Here is a 22,005-nt window from a genome sequence, read left to right as displayed (position 1 = left end):
CCCCTGATGTTAATTAAGGTTAGTCGTAAATAAGGAGCAATACTCAAGGAGTTAAATTGCTGAAATGTATCTGTAGATGAAAGTGTTGTCATCCATGGACATGGAAAAGTCAATTTGCCTGAACAGTTCTACAACTGCTGAGGGAAGATATCCAATGAACTAGGATTAAAGCCCGATTAAAGCCCTTGTTCAACTAGCTGTTCATACAATACCAGTCTGATACTACTAGTGCATCAACCACTCCATCGACAAGCATGGGATCAAAGCCTTGGCTTGATCCCTTGGTTGAGAGGTTCTTTTGTAAGCAGTCAAAGTATATAGGAGAACACAAGGAGAGAGAAGCCAGGATCAGTTGACCTGTCTCCACCTGTGCTGGCCTTAGTAAGGTCTAGAACTATTCCAAAAAGGATAATATTGGAACCGCTTTACCAAATATGGGTTGAAGAGCCAATGGTGGTCAGTTAGAGAGAACTCACTTAGGTGCTTGGGGCACCTGTTCAAACTTGATAAAATCTTGTACGGTTGACCACTGAGGGGCTTGGTAAGCAAGCATGGGCGAATTTAAAAACTTTGGACTGTGGGATCGGGTTGAGAGTACCGCTCAAGTTCTCCCATGCCACAACAAAATGGATTGTGTGGGCAAATCTGTCCTCTAGGCTAGGTTTATAAAGAATTGAGATGGAGTTTCTCGGCAATGTGGCTGGAGTGCAAAGGGATTCAAAATCAGTTGGTTGCCTGCTAACTGGACCCACTAGATTTCACATCTGGAGGTAAGACAATTGTAGATAATGCCTGACCTCGATGGAGGGGAGAGTGCTCCTGGAGCGTCGGGACGGTGCAGATCCCAACACCACCAAGAACTAGCTGATCGAGTCTCTGAACAAAAGCATTGGATCATTCTCTAAACAAGACCGTCTGGAGCCCAGGAGAGGAGTCCGGGGTTGCACAAGAAAGATAGTAGGGTTGAAAGAGAAAAACGGTCACCTTGTGTTCCTGCGAGTGCTCTAGCATCCGCACCATCATAGGGTGTGTGACCGCCTGGGTACGTAAGTCAACACGATGGGTTTATCGTAACGTCTTAAGATTATTTTTTTTTCCACACGTGTCCACTTTCATTCTGGACCACTCCAGGACTCTCTTAAGCATTGACACTTGATAGTAGCACCGAAAGAGGCAATCACAACTCCCCATGTGGTCTCAATCTGTAAATAATCTGTCATGTTTTTTACCCTGGGGCTGCAGTAGGCAACCTAGTTTCAAAGTCTCAGATCACATGTTGCAGGTCGGTATATAATCTCCTAGGAATCTTTATGGATGCAGTTTGTAGAGCATATAATCCTTTAAGATAGAATGTTTATTTTTAATAGGCCACCTACCATATACGTGAGCTGAGATGTTGAGGGCTGTTACTGTGGAGTCATTTTAAAATTGGATATATCTCCCAATTTTTATTTATTTTCTTAACTTGGACATCAAATTGGGATTATGGTAAGTGCTAGAGGCCTCTGGGCACAGATCTAGTTTTCTATCACAGGGTTGGATACCGGAGACGAGGTTCTGGTAGATTGCCCTGCCTAAGGCCTACGTACAGGGTCAGAATATTAGGGGAGACAAGGTGCAGACTTGTTGGGTGTCATCGGCAATTTAGGAAGGCATTGGAGAGTGTTCCATTCATCCTAATCTTGGCTGAGGGAGACATTTTATAGGAGTTTTATATGTACAGGACTGACCCAAACCCATGTACTAGAGAAAAAAAAAAATATATATATATTATACAATAAATCTTCAACCTCACCATTATTGTAGTAGATGAAAGGGGTGAGGAAGTCAGATTATGAAAAGATCACGTCTAAGCAGCGTATAGTCATGTGTACCGAGCCCTTTAAACCATAAAAAAAAACAAAAAAACTAATGTTTACACACAAACTTAACCAGAAGATGGAAAGAAAGCAGAAGAGGGTGAACCTGGAGCGGAAGGAGGTACTATTTATATTTAGCAGGAAGCTCAAGGCTTTTTCTCAATTTGCCCAGATATGCATTTATTTTAATATCAATACTGCAAGCTCTGATACTTCCTTCTGTGCTTTTCGGCAAAGTGGTTTTGTGGCTTTAAAAATTTTACATATTTGTCTTGATTTAAAAAATAATAATAATTTGGGAGTAGGCTTTTAAGTTTCTAATGGAACAGTGAGTTGCTGTAACGGGACACTTGTAAGAAATATTTTAATCATTATTTCCAAGTTATACACTAAGTAATAAAAGGGAATATAGCAAAAGTGTAAAACAAAAAACCTAGAGAGACATTTCATTGGAGACAAGGTATAGGTTTACCAAGTTATAATACCTTGCAATATTAAAAAAATATGGTAAAATTAACACAACTTAATATATGAACAGTACGCAAACTCGGTCCTCAATGGCCACCGACCATTCATGGTTTCAGGATTTCTTTAATCAGGCAGCGGAGCGTTGATCTATTTTGCAGGGTCAGTAATTATCCCAACAGTTTACACAGATTGAAACACTGATAACATGCCTGGTTGGTAGCGCTTCAGTACCTTCGCCCTGCATGGTCTATTCAGTAAGGTTTCCTTTTTGCCAAGAATTTTGTTTAAAATACCAAAAAAAAAAAAAAAAAAGGTCACACTGATTGTCTCAAACTTTTTTTTTTTTTAAAATGAACTTTTATTTAAAAGACTCCACAGATACTGCAGTTGAATACAAAACATACACATAGCTTTAAAAATGGAATACTATATAAACCAGGTAATACCTAGCCACAAATTATTAACCAAATACAACAACCGTATCTTAGAATTGTAAACGGCACAATACAACAGCCTAGAGGCAGTGTACAATGTTACCGGGACATAAAGGCAGGACTGACTGATGTCAGAAACAGGGTAGAGAGAACCTGGCCCATGAGAGCTTATATTCTACAGGGAGGGGGGAGAGATGGAGTAGATGGCCATGTGGGGTGTCTAGGAGGAGGTAGAGAGGCAACCTGGAAGAGGTTGGTGTTGAGGGAGCATTTGAAGGATGTAAGATTGGGTTGGCTAGTCTTGTAGAGTGAGGTAGGGGGTTCCAGTGGTGGTGGGGTGGGGCAGCTTAGAGTCATGAGTAGGAGGAGGTCATAAGAGGGGAGGAGAGGTGCTGAGTAGGTGTAAATCTAAGGACTGTGATGCAGGGAGGGGAGGCACTTGAATTTCGGTTTGGGAAGCTTGTGGAGGGATTTGCAGAGTGTTGCAGCAGGTGAGTGATGGGAAAGAGATTAGTTTGGCTTCAATGTTTATGGGCTGGGGGGTTTCGGGGGATAGGCAAGTGAACAAGGCCAATGTGGGGAGTTTTACAGGTGGGAATTGAGTGAGTAGATGAGGGTTTTAGTTAAGACCTGTGTGAGGGAGGGGTGGATTTTTGCAATATTGCAGTGGAGGAGGTGACTGAACGGAGAGGTCATTGATGTAACTTGTTTTATTATACTTTTAAAAACTGATTATGTAAACTAGCATTGATACTAAATGTAGTGTTTAGCGGAGATATCCGCACTTCTTTCGTGAACACAACAGCGCTACGTCTTAACCTGAAAGCGAAGGAAAATAAATAAACAACTCGGCCTCATTATACACACAGGACTGGAAGACACAAAGGGAAACCGGAGATGAAACAAATGTGTTCTGTGGAAGTTGCAGGAGTCATATAATTAGGCTGGGTACACACGACAGAAAATTTCTCCCCATGCAATATCATTAACAATTTTACTAAAGACAAAGTCCCAATCAGCAGCCGATTCATCTGTACACGTTTTGCAAGATTTACCTTCAGATCTGTGCTCTTCATCTGTCATAACCATTGGCTGAAATTATTGTAACTCTGCACATTCAAAATGTGGTTAATAGTGCACTGATATATATATATATAAAAAAAAATTTATTTTTTTTTATTTTATACATTTGTATCCATTACTATACACTAAGCTTATAAAAGCATGAGGACGCAGGCGGCTTTGTTTTGTTAGTATGAGGTGACTTGTAATGTGAGTAACATCTACAGTCGTGACTGCATTGTTTACAGTGCTAAAGGTTTCCTAATGTACACTTAGGTGACGGCCTCTGAACTCGCCATATGTACATATGTTACATACAACCTTCTCTACATATCGGCATCACTTGTGCTTTTAGAGACTGATACAATAACCTATGTATGGTGTCCTGTGAAATCTATCCTTATGTTTGGAGAGTTGTGATGTTCTCCAGTGAAATAGAATCTCATTTGGGGGGCAGTGACGTGACTGTGGGAGATGTCCTCAGCGGTGTTCTTTGCAAAGCAAACAACACACCTTAAGCTCTGTTCTGGGGCATGATCCTTGCTTGGACACTTAGTCAGTTCAAAGACTTCATCATCACCATTTATTTATATAGCGCCACTCATTCCGCAGCGCTGTACAGAGAACTCACTCCCATCAGTCCCTGCCCCATTGGGGCTCACAGTCTAAATGCCCTAACATACACACACAGACTAGGGCCAATTTGTTAGCAGCCAATTAACCTACCAGTATGTTTTTGGAGTGTGGGGAGGAAACCGGAGCACCCGGAGGAAACACACGCAAACACAGGGAGAACATACAAACTCCACACAGATAAGGCCATGGTCGGGAATTGAACGCATGACCCCAGTGCTGTAAGGCAGAAGTGCTAACCACTTAACCACTGTGCTGTCCAAAGACTTGTGTATATTCACAGGTTTGCCGGTTTTCCTTGAGATAATCCATACTCTATTTATTATTTTTAGATCTTACAGGTTAGGCCACCCATTACATATTTACCCTAATAAGCCTAATATTAATAGGTGTATGCGCTCCAACAATTTAACATTATACCCTTCACGTGACTGGATTAGGTGAGATGAGCCACTAATATGACTGGTTCTGGTTTTGTCAGTTTCTATTTCCTGGGATACCAGAGAGACTAAGGGGTATATTTACTAAACTGCAGGGTTGGAAAAGTGAAGATGTTGCCTATAGCAACCATTCAATTCTAGCTTTCAATTTGTAGAATGTACTATATAAATAACTATAATCTGGTTGCTATAGGCAACCCACAATTTAGTACATATAGGGGCATATTCAATTGTCCGCGGTTTTCGCCGCAGAAAAACTATTACCGGTATTACGGTAATAGCAAGCCGGATTTCAGCTCGCAGCTCCCTGAGCTGAAATCCAGCTAGAAATGTACCGTAATACTGGTATTTACGCTCACTATTACCATAATGACGGTAATAGTGCACGGAGCACATTACTTTTGGCTGTAACGCCAACAATTGAATATGCCCCATACACCGTACAAATCTGAACCCTCTTTTATGGACCAGTTTAATATGTTGTCTTGGCTGTGTAGTCTTCATATACAAACATAGCTTTGAAATCATTTACGAATTGCAGAGCTAATGTGGTTAGAGCACAGTAGACTCATTTTATTGTAGAAAGGGGTAGGGAAGGGGGGGTTTCAGGGAGGTGAATTGAGGCCAAGATCAGGACCATCCATGTCCACAATTCTGAGCTGCTAGAAACACTCTCTTGCTTCTTGGCCTTTTTCTCTAAGATCAGGAGTAGATGCCCATAAACGTTTTTTCGGGCTCAAAGGTGCTTGCAATAGGTGATGGACCGTTGCCTGATCCTCTAGCCAAAAGCTGGCTACCTGAAGCCCACGGTGCAATGTGCTCCCTGAGGCGGGGATGCCTGATAATGCACATGGTGGTAGTGGTACCAGTGCACAAAGTAAGGCCCTATGCACCTTTATCCTATTTTTTCCTTTGCCTTTTGGCCGGGGCAAAGAAAATGTTTTTTTTATACGCTCAGCTGAAAGGTTTGGGCACTATTTATTGTATTATACACATGTACTACACGTTTCATGTTTATACTTTGTGTTTGTGTAACTTTTTTTTTTCTTTTCGGGGTTTGAGAGTGAAGCATCAGCCGTCCTCCTCAGGGAAAAAGGAGCCAACCCAAGCTTTGAGGCGGAGGTGGGTCTGGGGACCCTTGCCCCCTAAGGGACTGTTAGGCACCAAGGATGTCAAGGCCCCCCATCCCTAGTATGGTGAAGGGGGAGGGGGGGGTCCTGAAAACCCTTTTCTTCCAAGGGGGTCTTATAGCTTATGAGTGGAGAGGACGACCCAAGCCCCCAGCACAGTACTGGGTGATTAGACCATCTACTTGAAAACAAAAGCTGGAAACACTCAATACCTCCTGATTTATGGACAGAATTATTTTAGATATTGTTTATACCACTAAATCTACTTTAGAAAACATTTCCAGAGAACATCTTTCTTCTAGTCTTTAATTAACTAGTTGCTTTTCTTCTCTCACTTGATATGATGAATGCCCAAAGTATAGGGTCGAGGGGGCAGACTATGAGAATACAGAGACTTCATCTTCAGCTATAGGAAAGAACAAACTGAGGGTGGATTAGGGAGTGTAGGAGAAGGTGGGTGGGGTGTTTGGGATTTGGAACAAGGAAATTGTTTTTGAAGAACAGTAGGTGGTAAAATCATGGACTGTGAGGAGGAAGGAGAAGGAAGTGTAGGTGGGCAGAGAAGAGAGTTGAAGGTGGCAAAGCCAGTTAGAAGACTGGGTGGTTATTAGAGATTCGAAGTATGTTTTTCTGGTGAGTGAGAGGGCAGTGCTGTATGATGCATTTATAGTGGAGTAATGAGATTTCCTCCAGTGGTGCTAAGCATTGTGGGAGCACATTTGTAGGGAGTGGGTCTGTTCGGTGTGCCATGGTTGAGGTCTAGGGCTAAAATGAGGGTCTCATGTAGAAACTTGCAAACTGATGAGGGCATGATAGAATAGGCATAGGAGAAAGTAGTTGTTTTTAGTGAAAATGTGAAGTGCATTGGGTCAAGAGTATTTAGGTGTCACTCTGTCCATGTGGATTTGGATGCAGGGTTGCATAAAGGAAAGGAGGTTGTAGTCAGAGAGTCAGAAGGCCACGTTGGAGAAACTAAAGATGAAGCAAAAACAGGAGAAGACAAGGTGAAGGGAGTGTTCATCACAATGGATGTGGTCCACTGAAAAAGACCAAAGGAGGAGGTAAGTAAAATAAGTTTACTTGCATCATCGGAGTCGGTGCAGTTGTCAAATGGAATGTTGAAGTCAACTAGTATGAGAGTCAAAGGATAGATAATTGGTAACTGAGCCAGGCAGTAAAGTTATTAAGAAAATGGGAAATCGGACCTGGGGAATGATAAATGACACCAACACGAAGGTGGAGAGGAAGAAGTAGCCCAACTGTGTAGAATTCAAAGGAAGTGAAAGAGACGGAGGGTTCTGGAGGTATGACTTGGAAGGTCCCATTTGTAGGACATAGAATGCCTACTCCATCATCTTATCTGTTAGTAGAGTAGGCAGTCACTGTAGCTTTGACACAAGGAACAGTTGAGCTCAGTGAGACCAGCAGTCAAGCAGCAATCACAATTGAGCTCGATGGACAGCTGAACATAAATGAAAACAGCAGTGTAGTTGGGTTCCAGCAGCTGAATAGAGATGGTAGATCAGCAGATCATATAAAACAGCCTTGTTTTTAGTGGGAGTTAGGTCATAGAGCAAAACTAATGTACAGTTTACTCCAAACTGCAGTCCATTCGTCTTATTCTTAAGTCCATCTTCATAACCTCATATCGGAGTTCAGTTTAGCAACGTATTTTAAGCTAAATACAACGTGGGTTCTTCTCAGTTGCATTGTCCACCCTGATGTTCTAAAGCACAGCTATGCTCTGGGAGGACAAATCATAAAATATTTTGAAATTCAAATTCCCCCTAATCTCTGAGCTCCAATACCTGACTAGTCTGGTCCACTCCCAGCACTAAGGGAAAGTAAGAAAAAGGCCACAGATGGGGGGAGACTCTAAAAGACCCTCAATTTCCACCATCCTGAGTCTTGAAGGAATGGGGGCACCCTTGTTGAAAAGAAGGGAGTCTCTTATTTTCAAATAAGTGTACCAGATATTGTTTAGTAATCACTTTAGATCAACAGAAAATAAACCAATTGCACTGCAGAAAATAGAAAAGACTAAATACAGATATGCATATGTAGTCTTACTATTTTTTTTTTTCCCTCCATAAGACCGTTAACTATTAGGCAATGTTTGGCAATGCCTATTATGTACTTTTATTTGGAAGATGTATGAAAAACATGATTTTTCTGTTATTGTGGGACTTTCTGGAACTTATTGAGGGTTATAAAGTAAATTTACACTCCTAATTTGTGGTATGATTTGTGTGGGTACTGCGCAGGCAATGGGTGTTAATATCACTTTTCGGGAGAAAAATCTAGACCATGCATGATTAATATTCTTACACACACATCAAGACAATTTACAGTATTATTGCTTCCCAATAACCATCACCAGCATATAGCTTGTACATGAACAGTTCCACCATTGGATATGAGCTCTAAGAGAAGGAAATCCTTGATAGCAACTTCTCTTCAAGTTCTCATCTTCAAGGGATTTAAATGTGTTATAGACCCTCAAGCTTGCATTAAACCCTCTGCAATTCTTGGATGGGAGGAAGGAGTGGGGTACAAAGTAGGTGAATTTACATAGTTCCCAATTGTAAAGCGCTACAGAATTTGCTGGCGCTATATAAATAAATATTGATGATGATAGTTCAAGATAATCACTACAATGTGGTTCTCTAGGTTCGCTAACCATCTTGAGACCAGATTAAAGCTATTATTGATATAGTATCCTTATCCAAGCACAATACATCCATGTCATTCCAATAGCCTCCTATGTGTTGGAGGAATTGTGAAGAAGCCGGAGGTCTCGCATACATCTTCTTATTCCGTTGCAAAATACAGCCACTATGGCTCGCAGTCTTCAAGCTAATATCAAATTTAAATGTCCTCGAAGACTGGACCTTGGTCTTATTCCATTCTTTTCCTTCATACTGGAAAGACATATTTGGAATATACACCGGGGCACGTGTTACTACCACTCTAACATCCATAGCTCAAACTTAGATTCCCTTGACCCTCCCACGATGATGGAAATCCTAAAGGTCAACTTCAACAGCTCATTGGAAACCTCCTTAGAACATCCATGTCAAACTCAAAACCCCAACTGGGCCAAATAATCAAAGTCTATGATTGTGTGGGCTGCAAGAAAACTAAAAAGAAAGAAATAACCATCGTTGGCACAAACGGGTAATACATTTGATAAACAATCGACAAACTGTCATATAAATGTAGTTGGACACCAACTTGCCAAACGATTAATGATAATGTTTTGAGCACAAACAGTCATAAATTACCAAGTACCAAGCAGTTCGCTTGAAATATGAAAGCGTACTGTCCTGACTGCGTGCAACAACATACAGCGTGGGTGGAGGGAGACAAGCCGAATCGGCGTGCATGCGTGACGTTGACGGGGAAGGTTGACTGAACTCACACGCAAACTGTTCTGTCGTGTAAGTCATTTGGTTGCATAAAATAAAATGCAGGCTGCATTCCGCTTGTTTTCCCATTGATTTACAGGGCTGCAAAAAAAAAGCGTTGGGGCCGCGAGTTTGAAACGTCTGCCTTAAAATATAGAGCTCTGGAAATATGAGTTCAAATTGATTCCATATATAGTTTGGTTTTGCTCTCTTTATATAGCAAACCTAATATCTGTATACAGATACCTTTGCAGTCGGTACGAGCGAACTCTATCTCTCCTGCAGAAAATCAATTGCTTAACTGGATATAAACTGATCATTATTGTGAGACCACACTTATCCTTCTTATAATTGTATATGACTTTATGTTCATATATTTAACAGTCAAATGTATTTATATATTTCAAGTTAACTTGTACAGTTCTCCGGTTTAAACAACCAATGTCTCCATTTTTATGTGCTCTCACCCCAAAAAATTGTTGATCAAAAAAACAAAAACAAACTTGTACTTATCTTTATATTATGGAACATATGTGACGGCATTTAGAGTTAATTCAGCTATAAAGTGCAATGTTGTATCTCGGCAAAACCATATTTGCCCCCTCCCCCCCTTGCACTGCAACATGGTTTCTCCAGGTACAAATTAGGCGACAAGGGGGTGTGATGTCACAGTGGGGGCGTGGCCACAACCTCAGGGGGGCGTGGCTAGTGGTTTTGAAGTGCTAGGCTGCTCCATAACCACTCCCCTCCGTTCTAAAAACATTTCGGACCTGGATTTGCTACTAACTAAAAAGCTCCCACCAGGGCCGGACTGGGACTAAAAATCAGCCCTGGCATTTAAGGTACACAGGCCACCCCAGTTCCAGCAGGAAAGAAAACATATGCCGCCAAACAGGGCGTGACCTCATTGTGTTTTGGGTGTGGCCAACATGAGGCATTGATACATACATTATAAAGATACATTACATTTATCATTTTAGACAAATACACAGGCACTACTGTTAGAAGCACACAGCTTTGCCTTCACAAACAGTACGTTGTGAAGTGGGACATACCTCCCAACTGTCCTTGCAGTAGGATCAAATCCTAACTAAGTGAGACAGTCACCCAAATTCAGGACTGTCCCACCAGATTCAGGACAGTTGGCAGACTGTCCTGCTCTCTCCTACCTGTCTTGGTCACTTTCACCACTTGTAGCAGCTGGTTTCTTTAGCTCAGTCTTGATCCTGGAATATTGGATGCCCTATTTTGAAAAAAAAAAATGGGTACATGAGATTTAGAAAACTCCCCGGTGTTAAAACAATAGCACTCACGTTTTATAACTAGGCCTCCCTCCAGTCCCTACAATAATAATATTCACATTTAATAAGTAGACCTATTTCCCTCCAACCAGCCCCAACATTAAATTAACAGTATACCCATTTACTCAAAACATATTTCCCTCCCTCCAAACAGTCCCAGCAATAAATTAAACAGCATTAAAGTTTAATAAATATAGCCATTTTCCACAACCATCCCCGACAATAAATAATTCATATTCACATTTAATAAATAGCCCTCCTCCCCAAAATCAGCCCCTTATTTAACTGATAGCTCTAAACCACCCCAGCATTGAATTAAAGGTTCCTTCACCTCACCTTAAATAATTAGCCCCCACCCTCACTCCACCATTAAATACCTCCCACACTATATTAAGATCCTCCCTTCCCTCACATATTATATTAAAATACTGCACGCACGCGCACACACACGCACACACACACACACACACACACACACACACACGCACGCACGCACGCACGCACGCACACTATATGAACATGGCCAAATGCACACTATAGCAACATGGGGCCACACAGAAACACTATTAGCCCCACACACACTATTTGCCACACAGACACACTATTAGCCACACAGACACACTATTAGCCACACAATTTGCCACACAGACACACTATTAGCTACACACACACTATTTGCCACACAGACACACTATTAGCCACACAGACACGCTATTAGCCACACACACTATTTGCCACACAGCCACACAATAGCCACACACACTATTTGCCACACAGACACACTATTAGCCACACAGACACAAACACTATTTGCTACACAGCCACACATATCATTGAAAATAATCATTGTATAAATACAAAGAAATTCATTAAAATACTAGTATCCCTTACTAATGGGTAATGAGTATATTTAATTGACAGTAAAATATATTACTTTATTTAATAATGCTGAAGCCCTATAGAAAATCCTATACATTTAAGCCCCCACACACACTATTTGCTGCACAGCCACACTAATAGCCCCCACACACACTATTTGCTTCACAGCCACACTAATAGCCCCCACACACACTATTTGATTCACAGCCACACTAATAGCCCCCACACACACTATTTGCTGCACAGCCACACTAATAGCCCCCACACACACTATTTGCTGCACAGCCACACTAATAGCCCCCACACACACTATTTGCTGCACAGCCACACTAATAGCCCCCACACACACTATTTGCTGCACAGCCACACTAATAGTCCCCACACAAACTATTTGCTTCACAGCCCCACTAATAGTCCCCACACAAACTATTTGCTTCACAGCCACACTAATAGCCCCCACACACACTATTTGCTTCACAGCCACACTAATAGCCCCCACACAAACTATTTGCTTCACAGCCACACTAATAGCCCCCACACACACTATTTGCTTCACAGCCACACTAATAGCCCCCACACACACTATTTGCTGCACAGCCACACTAATAGCCCCCACACACACTATTTGCTTCACAGCCACACTAATAGCCCCCACACACACTATTTGATTCACAGCCACACTAATAGCCCCCACACACACTATTTGATTCACAGCCACACTAATAGCCCCCACACAAACTATTTACTTCACAGCCACACTAATAGCCCCCACACACACTATTTGCTTCACAGCCACAGTAATAGCCCCCACACACACTATTTGCTTCACAGCCACACTAATAGCCCCCACACACACTATTTGCTTCACAGCCACACTAATAGCCCCCACACAAACTATTTGCTTCACAGCCACACTAATAGCCCCCACACACACACTATTTGCTGCACAGCCACACTAATAGCCCCCCCACACACTATTTGCTGCACAGCCACACTAATAGCCCCCACACACACTATTTGCTTCACAACCACACTAATAGCCCCCACACACACACTATTTGCTGCACAGCCACACTAATAGCCCCCCCACACACTATTTGCTTCACAACCACACTAATAGCCCCCACACACACTATTTGCTTCACAGCCACACTAATAGCCCCCACACACACTATTTGCTTCACAGCCACACTAATAGCCCCCACACACACAAACTATTTGCTTCACAGCCACACTAATAGCCCCCACACACACACACTATTTGCTTCACAGCCACACTAATAGCCCCCACACACACACACTATTTGCTTCACAGCCACACTAATAGCCCCCACACAAACTATTTGCTTCACAGCCACACTAATAGCCCCCACACAAACTATTTGCTTCACAGCCACACTAATAGCCCCCACACACACTATTTGCTTCACAGCCACACTAATAGCCCCCACACACACAAACTATTTGCTTCACAGCCACACTAATAGCCCCCACACACACAAACTATTTGCTTCACAGCCACACTAATAGCCCCCCCCACACACTATTTGCTGCACAGCCACACTAATAGCCCCCACACACACTATTTGCTTCACAGCCACACTAATAGCCCCCACACACACACTATTTGCTGCACAGCCACACTAATAGCCCCCCCCCCACACACTATTTGCTGCACAGCCACACTAATAGCCCCCACACACACTATTTGCTTCACAACCACACTAATAGCCCCCACACATACTATTTGCTTCACAGCCACACTAATAGCCCCCACACAAACTATTTGCTTCACAACCACACTAATAGCCCCCACACACACTATTTGCTTCACAGCCACACTAATAGCCCCCACACACACTATTTGCTTCACAGCCACACTAATAGCCCCCACACACACACTATTTGCTTCACAGCCACACTAATAGCCCCCCCCCCACACACTATTTGCTGCACAGCCACACTAATAGCCCCCACACACACTATTTGCTTCACAGCCACACTAATAGCCCCCACACACACTATTTGCTTCACAGCCACACTAATAGCCCCCACACACACACTATTTGCTTCACAGCCACACTAATAGCCCCCACACACACACACTATTTGCTTCACAGCCACACTAATAGCCCCCACACACACACTATTTGCTGCACAGCCACACTAATAGCCCCCACACATACTATTTGCTGCACAGCCACACTAATAGCCCCCACACACACACTATTTGCTTCACAGCCACACTAATAGCCCCCACACACACTATTTGCTTCACAGCCACACTAATAGCCCCCACACACACTATTTACTGCACAGCCACACTAATAGCCCCCACACACACACTATTTGCTTCACAGCCACACTAATAGCCCCCACACACACACTATTTGCTGCACAGCCACACTAATAGCCCCCCCCCACACACTATTTGCTGCACAGCCACACTAATAGCCCCCACACACACTATTTGCTGCACAGACATATTACACAAACACACACAGACAGTTACCTTACTTCCAGCATCAACACTCTGCGCGCTGCCCGGAAGAAGAAGAATCAGTGTCAACCGTCTATGTGAGCAATCACATGGGACGGCACCTGTCACGTGGTTTCTCAGATAGGCGGCTGTCACTGATTCTCCATCCGCCGAGCAGCGCGCAGAGTGTTACTGCTCGGCGGACATGGGGACCGGCCCCTCTGGCCATCGGCCCTTCTGGCATTTGCCAGAAGGGCCAGATGGCCAGTCCAGCCCTGGCTCCCACTCACCCACACACCTTCTAATAAACTCTGTCATATCCCAAAATGTCCGGGAAACTCCAAGATATTTTATTTGGGATTTAGGAACTCCCCGGCACAGGGATTTCTTGGAGGGGAGATCCAAAAGGCTGGCAAGTATGAATAAATATTAGAAAGTGCCTCAGTGATATCACTGGTTCCTGGCAAATTGATCAGCTATATAGTGGGTCAGCCTAGAAATTGTTAGTAGGTGACTAGTTCACACAGGGGCGGATTTAGAAAAATGTTCTACCCCGGGCGATTTAGGCCCCGCCCCCTTTCTGACTTCTAAGGCTGCCGGCGGCTGCGCACTATGTGCAGGTCCGCTCGGCAGTGACAGTGTGCTGCCCGGCTGCTCTGATTGTGTTTTAAACACAATCAGAGCAGCCGGGCAGCACACTGTCACTGCTGAACGGACCTGCACAGTGTGCAGCTGTCGGCAGCCCCGATTGCCCCCCCCCTGGATCCGCCACTGAGTTCACATTACAACTGAGTTTCCCATTCAAAAGGTAAGTATGATTGTATTTTGGGTCCTACTTTATTCCCACATACCTTATACTATCTGTCCCACTTCAACAGTGTAAGACTCCATTGTTATATTTACAGTTATGTTAGAGCAAGGGTCAGGGAACTTTTTTTACCTTTTACCCCAAAATATATTTAGATATGCCGATGTTACCCCCTTAATTTGAAAGGAAGGAAATCATATATTATTCATTTTTGGAATTCAAAATTTTATTGAATCTATTCAAAATTTCTTTGAAAGCTTCAACTTCAAAACTTCAGGTTTTGGAGAAATTATGTTGTTTCATTTTTGATACGAGAGCATCAATATTGGGGCATTTTGATGTCAGAGCGATTTGGATACAGTCTTCAGCGTCCAATCGATTTCTCTGCTTTGTTTTTATGTTCGTTAGAGTGGAAAATCCTTGTTCACAAAGGTAGGTTGTTGCAAAAGGCAGCAACTTTTTGACTGTCTCCTCGTGTGCAATTTTGAATGACTTTGTAGCTGTTGACATCCAAAAATATGACAGATCTGCTTTGTTTTCAAATGCAATACGTGCTTCATTATTGCATCGGAGCTCAAGAAGTGCCTCTGCCAACCCTGAAGGCTCTTCTGGTACAACAGCAATTTCACATTTAAATGGGTCTACAATCCAACTGACAGCATGTGAATCGGCAGCATTACCCCCAGGAATTTCATTTTTACCCCATTTGGGGTAATTTACCCCTGTTCCCTGACCACTGTGTTAGAGTGATTGGTCACATCCAAAGGCAGCCGCTAGCCGGGAACGCACCATGGAGGGAACCAGTTAGTGTATGTAGCCTGTGAAGTCAATGGTAGGGAAGCTGACGATTGCTGCAGGCCACAATGTGGCCGCCTCCCACTGTCAGTGCACTTTAAGATAAACGCCATGTGACTTGGCTCCAATTTTCTCCAAACCGAGCCTGTACCTTCCTGGGCAAGATTACCAGCTATTGTAAGTGATCCACTTCATTAATTGCTGTGAGTTTAAGCTCGGTGACCCCGAACACATTCTTTTGAAAGTCATTAGCAGGCTGTAACCAGACAAGTTTATTGCACAACCCTCCCTCCAGCTCTAATTCTAACAGCTGAACTTCCTTCAAAATAATCGTTTCTGACCTTGGCTGCCACCAGTGTTGCGACACACTTTCTGCATTGCAGTTATTATATTATTTGTCACAATAAGCATTCCCTACTAGATGCAGAATCGAGGTAGACATCTCGTGGAGTTAATGCAGCCTTTGCTGCTTCCTCAAGTAGGACAAGGGGGTGTGATGTCATAATGGGGGGGTCACTACCTCAGGGGGCGTGGCTAGTGTTGTTGAAGTGCTAGGCTGCTTCATAACCCCTCCCCTTCGTTCTAAAAACATTTCGGACCTGATTCATTAAGGAACGTGAGTCTGTTCACGTGGCGTATATAATGATTCTGCCTTAAAGTAGGCGCGCACACTGTCCCCACCAACAGAGACAGTTATTCTCATTACCTTATGTGTCAAATGTTCCTCGCACCTCCAAGTTTGTAAATTCAGCTGGGCACGGTCATCTTTATCTTCCGTTTCACATCATTTTATATGATTTGTGCCATGATCCACTCAATGTAAAGTGTTCCGAAATATATCAGCACTTTATCAATAAAGTATAATAAATAATAACATGTCGATAGGCAATAATGGAGAGAAAGAGCGATTAAAATAAGCAAAATACTAGTATTTTATAGCCTTGTGTGACATTACCCTAAAATAATGACTCAAACATGATTGAGAAACTGGTCTTTCTGCTGTATTGGGTCCTTACCGCCCCGTAATCAAATTAGATTTGCAAATTGGCTTCATTACCCATGGTTCTGTTTTTCAGTTATAATGTGCTCTCTTTTAATTACATTACCAGTGTTTATAAAATTAAGTATATTGTTGTTATAATTTAAGAGGGAATTGGAGACCTTTACAAAACCATATTAAATTACTTGATTAGTAATTAGTAGGAGCATAGGTACCGTTCTAGATGGTTGGACAGCTTGGTGGCTCAGTGGTTAGCACTTCTGCCTCATATCACTGGGGTCAGAGGTTTGATTCCTGACCATGGCCTTATCTGTGTGGAATTTGTATGTTCTCCGTGGGTTTGCGCCAGTTTCCTCCCACACTCCAAAAACATACTGGTAGGTTAATTGGCAGCTATAAAATTGACCCTAGTGTCTCTCCCGCTCTCTCTCTTTCTGTGTGTGTGTATATCAGGGAATGTAGACTGTAAGCTCCAATGGGGCAGGGACTGATGTGAGCGAGTTCTCTGTACAGCACTGCGGAATTAGTGGCGCTATATAAAAAAAGCGCAATTTTTATCCTATCCTCGGCATTACAGCTTGTTGTATAGTCAGAACAAGTTATAAAATCTGTTCACTGTTACTGATGAGTTTTAAGTTTTTTTGTTTTTTTTTCTTTTTGCATTCTCTAATTCTGTGATGTTCTCCCCAGACAAGCGTTTACACCTAAAATATGCTCAGGTATGCATAGCTCCAAGCTAAACATGACCAAAATAGATATGACTCGTACCTGGAACAAGAGCCGAAGACTTAACGGGAGATCATGTGATGCATTCCTATGCTCTCAATCCATTAATGCTAATTGTATGGTTTTAAATGGGTAACAGAAATAGGCTACAAGTAGTTAATTATAAGCGTTACTTCCTAGTTAATCTAAGGTAACAAATTGTCCCATAGCATAGTGTCTGGATTTGTTCTATAACTCTATTGTTTTACTTCTTGGGCTAGATTTACTAAACTGCGGGTTAGAAAAAGGTGGAGATGTTGCCTATGGCAACCAATCAGATTCTAGCTTTCATTTCTTTAGTACATTCTACAAAATGACAGCTAGAATCTGATTGGTTGCTATAGACAACATCTCCACTTTTTCAAACCCGCAGTTTAGTAAATATATCCCCTTATCTCCTAACCAGGAACACATTGTGTAATGTTAGGCTATGTCTTTTCTTTTGTTTTTTGCAGTGTTTTGATTTTTTTTTTTGCAGTTCCACTTCTCTTAGTACAACATTGTTGTACTATCTGCTTAATTTATTGCTGGCCTTTGTAAAAATGACTGAACCGTGAAAGGCTTGGCATGTACCAATTTCTTGGAGCACATACAGTTCTCAGGACAATAGCGCGTTCATACGTCATGGATGATAAACGCCACGCAAGGCAAGTTTGTAGGAAGACTGATGTAAGTTGAGGTTTTGCAACAAAGTGGTCTGCTTTGGAAAATATGCTAATGGAATATAATCTGGTGGCAGAATGAGGCTAGATGTTCTTTCCTAAACTACCCCACTTTCTGCAGGAATATCAAAGTTCAAAGTTGCTATCAAGGGGGACTTGCAGCTTTCTGGTGGTAAATAGGCAGACTGAGGGGTGTCTGCGGATTTATCGGCAATGCTGGATTATGTCAAGATAAACAGTTGTCGCCTCAAATATGCTATACAAATTCCCTATATTTAACTGTGTGGCTCCCAATGCAACAGGATTAAACAGCCTGACCAACCATAGAGGAGACAAGTCTTTCTGTAACTATATACTAAGTTAACCAGAGGAGATGTTTACGTCTGCTTAAGTCACGGTGTAGACCAGTGTTGGCTAACCTGTAATACTCCAGGTGTTGTGAAACTACAAATCCAAGCATACCCTTCCAGCAATAAGCTGCGATATTTTTGGCAAAGCATGATGGGACTTGTAGTTTCACAACACCTGGAGCGTCACAGGTTAGCCAACACTGGTGTAGGCGTACTCTGTTCTTTTGCAGCAGTGATTGATAAAGCTGTGTCAATCAAAGCAATGAATATATTGGCTTTTTTGCCAAATAAACATGGCATAATCCCAGCCCATCACTGGAAGTCGCCACTCAAAACAGACGTATGCAAAGAGTCTTTGGCGGGAGACTGTAAATGTTTTTCAGCAATGGGACATAAGTGATGTTTTTTTGCATATTGTGTATACATGAGAGTTTATCACATGGGCAGCGGAGCTTGGAGCCATGGCGCTGATTTATCAAGCCATCTAAAATGGAAAAGCGGAGGTGTTGCCCATTGCAACCAATTAGATTCTAGCTACCATTTATCTCACATTCTAGAAAATGATAGTTAGAATCTGATTGGTTGCTATGGGCAACACTTCCACTTTTCCTTTTTGGGTTTAATAAATCTATCCCACACAGTTGCTGCAGAATACGCTGTATAGTGTGTTTGCCAGATCATTTTCTCACACACTATATTGCTTATGAGTATTCTATCTGATGTTTCTAATATTGCATAGACTGCTGTGGATTTAAATAGTAGCATACCCTCCAACTGTCCCGATTTCAGCTGGACAGTCTAAAATTTAGAGCTCTGTCCCTCCCAGGACATATTTGTCCCACTGGCGGGAATGTTGGCGGATGGACAGCTAACACTAGGCAGCCCTATGCGTGATTGGCCACGCCCCTAACAGGACTTGGCCACGCCCCCTGCTGGGGACTTGCATTTGGTAGGTATGTAATAGCGTCTGTAAACTATATCAATATTTTTTTTTCCTGGTATTTTTATAATGGGTTCATGTTACAACAAAAAGTCATTTAAGATGGTGTATTTAACGTATTCGCTTTCTGTGCGATCCCTTTCCACATACGCTTCTGTTAACTGTCGCAAACATATTGTATAGTAGAGGTGTTGCATTTGTTTTCACACCCCAGTCCTTCAACTTCTCTATACATGGTGAATTCACTTCTGGGATGAATACAAGACAACATTAGCATATTAAACACACCTGTCTGAATGACCTTTAAGATCCCAGTGCCATGTCCACTACTCTCCTCTACCCACAGGGGGCGGTGTTGCTGAGTCATCATGCCCCGCCCGCAGCTTCACGCTCAGAGTTTCTGCGTATTTTTTGAAGGCAAAAACACTGTCTAAGGGGTAGATTTAGTAAACCTTCTAAAAAAAAGCATGGAGGTGTTGCCCATAGCAACCAATCAGATTCTAGCTCTCATTTCTCTAGTACATGCTAGAACATGATAGCTAGAATCTGCTTGGTTGCTATGGGCAACACCTCCATGCTTTTTTTTAGGTTTGAAAAATCTACCACTGAATATCATAACAAGTCCAGCTGAAACACACATACCATATAAACTTTTATTAGCAATAGTCCTGCAGGTTTGAAAAGTGTAGATGTTGCCTATAGCAACCAGATTCTAGTTATCATTTATTTAGTACTTTCTACAAAATAATAGCTAGAATCTGATTGGTTGCTATAGGCAACAGCTCCACTCTTCAAACCCGCAGCTTGATACATTTACCCTCAGGAGTCTAAATGGTGTTCCAATAATCCTAGATTAAATTGTTCTATAGACCGGTGGAGGATCTGGTGAGCGGAGTGAGGGCTACTTATGCAGAGGTCTGGTGCATGCGCGAGGATGGAGGACCATACAATGTACTGTGCAGGTTTCAGAATATACGATAGTGGTATAAAGAATTGACTTGTCCTTCTTGAGTGTAGATCTATGGTGGCTTGGAAGGGTCTCTGCTCTGGAAAGTGGTCAGTCACGTCCGCTTATATGCGATATAGAGGGGGAGGTGAGTCCCTAGGTCTTCCAGCTTGAACTCTTGGAGGTTGGGGATTAGTGATCGAGGGGCTTTTGGGTGAAATGGAATTTATAGCCGTCACATTTCTTATACGTTCACCATTGAAACCAAGTGCCCTGGAACCATCTTCAGCAGATGACGTAAGCGCTTCCATTTCCATACAGAACTTGAGACTATTACACCATTCTCCTATGGACGTGGTTGGGATCTCCAGTGAGGAGGGGGTACAGCTTTTGCAGGATCGCTAAGTAGGGATTTTTTTATATTTAGAATTTGGGGCATTTATCAAATGCGGAACCTCTCGCTCCTACAATTTCCTCCGCTGTTTTAACTCGTTTTATAAACTTGACCAAATATAATTATATAGACAAAGAATGGATTCTTTTGGTAACTTATTAAAAAAAAATAGGGAAGTATTTTGAAGAGTCACAGAAGACTCCAAAACGTCACCAACAAGTATAGAAGTGGGTTTAACATGACAGAAGTTACTGAGGCAGCTATTACAGATGAGTCTGCCTGGAAAAGTCCCCTAGCCTTTCCTAATCGTGTAACTTGCCAGGTAATATAGATATACACACACATAGTGGCCATATTTACCCAACCAACTTGCCATTCAAACAATGGGGCAAACCAGAGGTGGCGTAGAGTTTAAAAAGGGATAAAATGCTTCCGCCTCTCAGAGGTCTGACACCTCTTCACCAGATTGAACGGCGGGCAAGTCAGTGAAAATTAACCTGAACACTGCGTGAGCCAGGAGAGCAAATATGTATTTTATAATAGTGTGTGGGTGGGGGGTAGATAATAAGTACAAGCTAGATCTGGGGTGGAAACACTTACATTGAGATTCCGCCACTCTGCATCCAGCTGTTGTTCACTAGGAGACTGCAAGTCCGTTTCTCAGACCTCTGCACAAGGACCAGATTTGAGAATACAGTGATACAAGAGGGAGTCGTGGTCGGGGCACACACATTTATCACTAAGCCAGTATTGCTGAAGCAAGTCCGCTGTGTTATAACAAACGTTATGTACCATCTAATCTTGGGGACAGTGTGAGCAGATAAAGCTGTAGAATTACATTAAAAAAAGATGGCTGCTGCCACATACTGTAGTTTATATAATATCTTGAAATATTCATCCCGCCATGGCAAGATTTGCTTAAAAAAGTCTGTGGTTCAGATGAGCTCTATCCATGCTGCTTTTACTACCTGGATTGTATCATTTCTATGAGGAAGCTGTTAATTAAGTGGAACTCTTTTCTTTTGATACTTGTATCTTTCCGGACTCGTAGGAGGTGCGCACCGAAGATACTTTCTATACTGTTCCATTCCGTGAGCTGCAGTGATGGCAGAAAGGTCAAACCTTTTTATTCTTTGACCCATTGAGAGGATACGCTGGGAGCAAGACCAGATGTTTTAATCCCCGGAGGCATGTTCTAACTCAATTTTTGCCGCTTAGCCGGTAAGAAGAATCATATAAACGGGCGATTACTT

Source organism: Mixophyes fleayi, chromosome 11 (genome assembly GCF_038048845.1).
Source record: "Mixophyes fleayi isolate aMixFle1 chromosome 11, aMixFle1.hap1, whole genome shotgun sequence".
Taxonomy (NCBI): Eukaryota; Metazoa; Chordata; class Amphibia; order Anura; family Limnodynastidae; genus Mixophyes; species Mixophyes fleayi.
The sequence above is the reverse complement of the archived record's forward strand: the minus strand, read 5'-3'. Positions refer to the sequence as shown.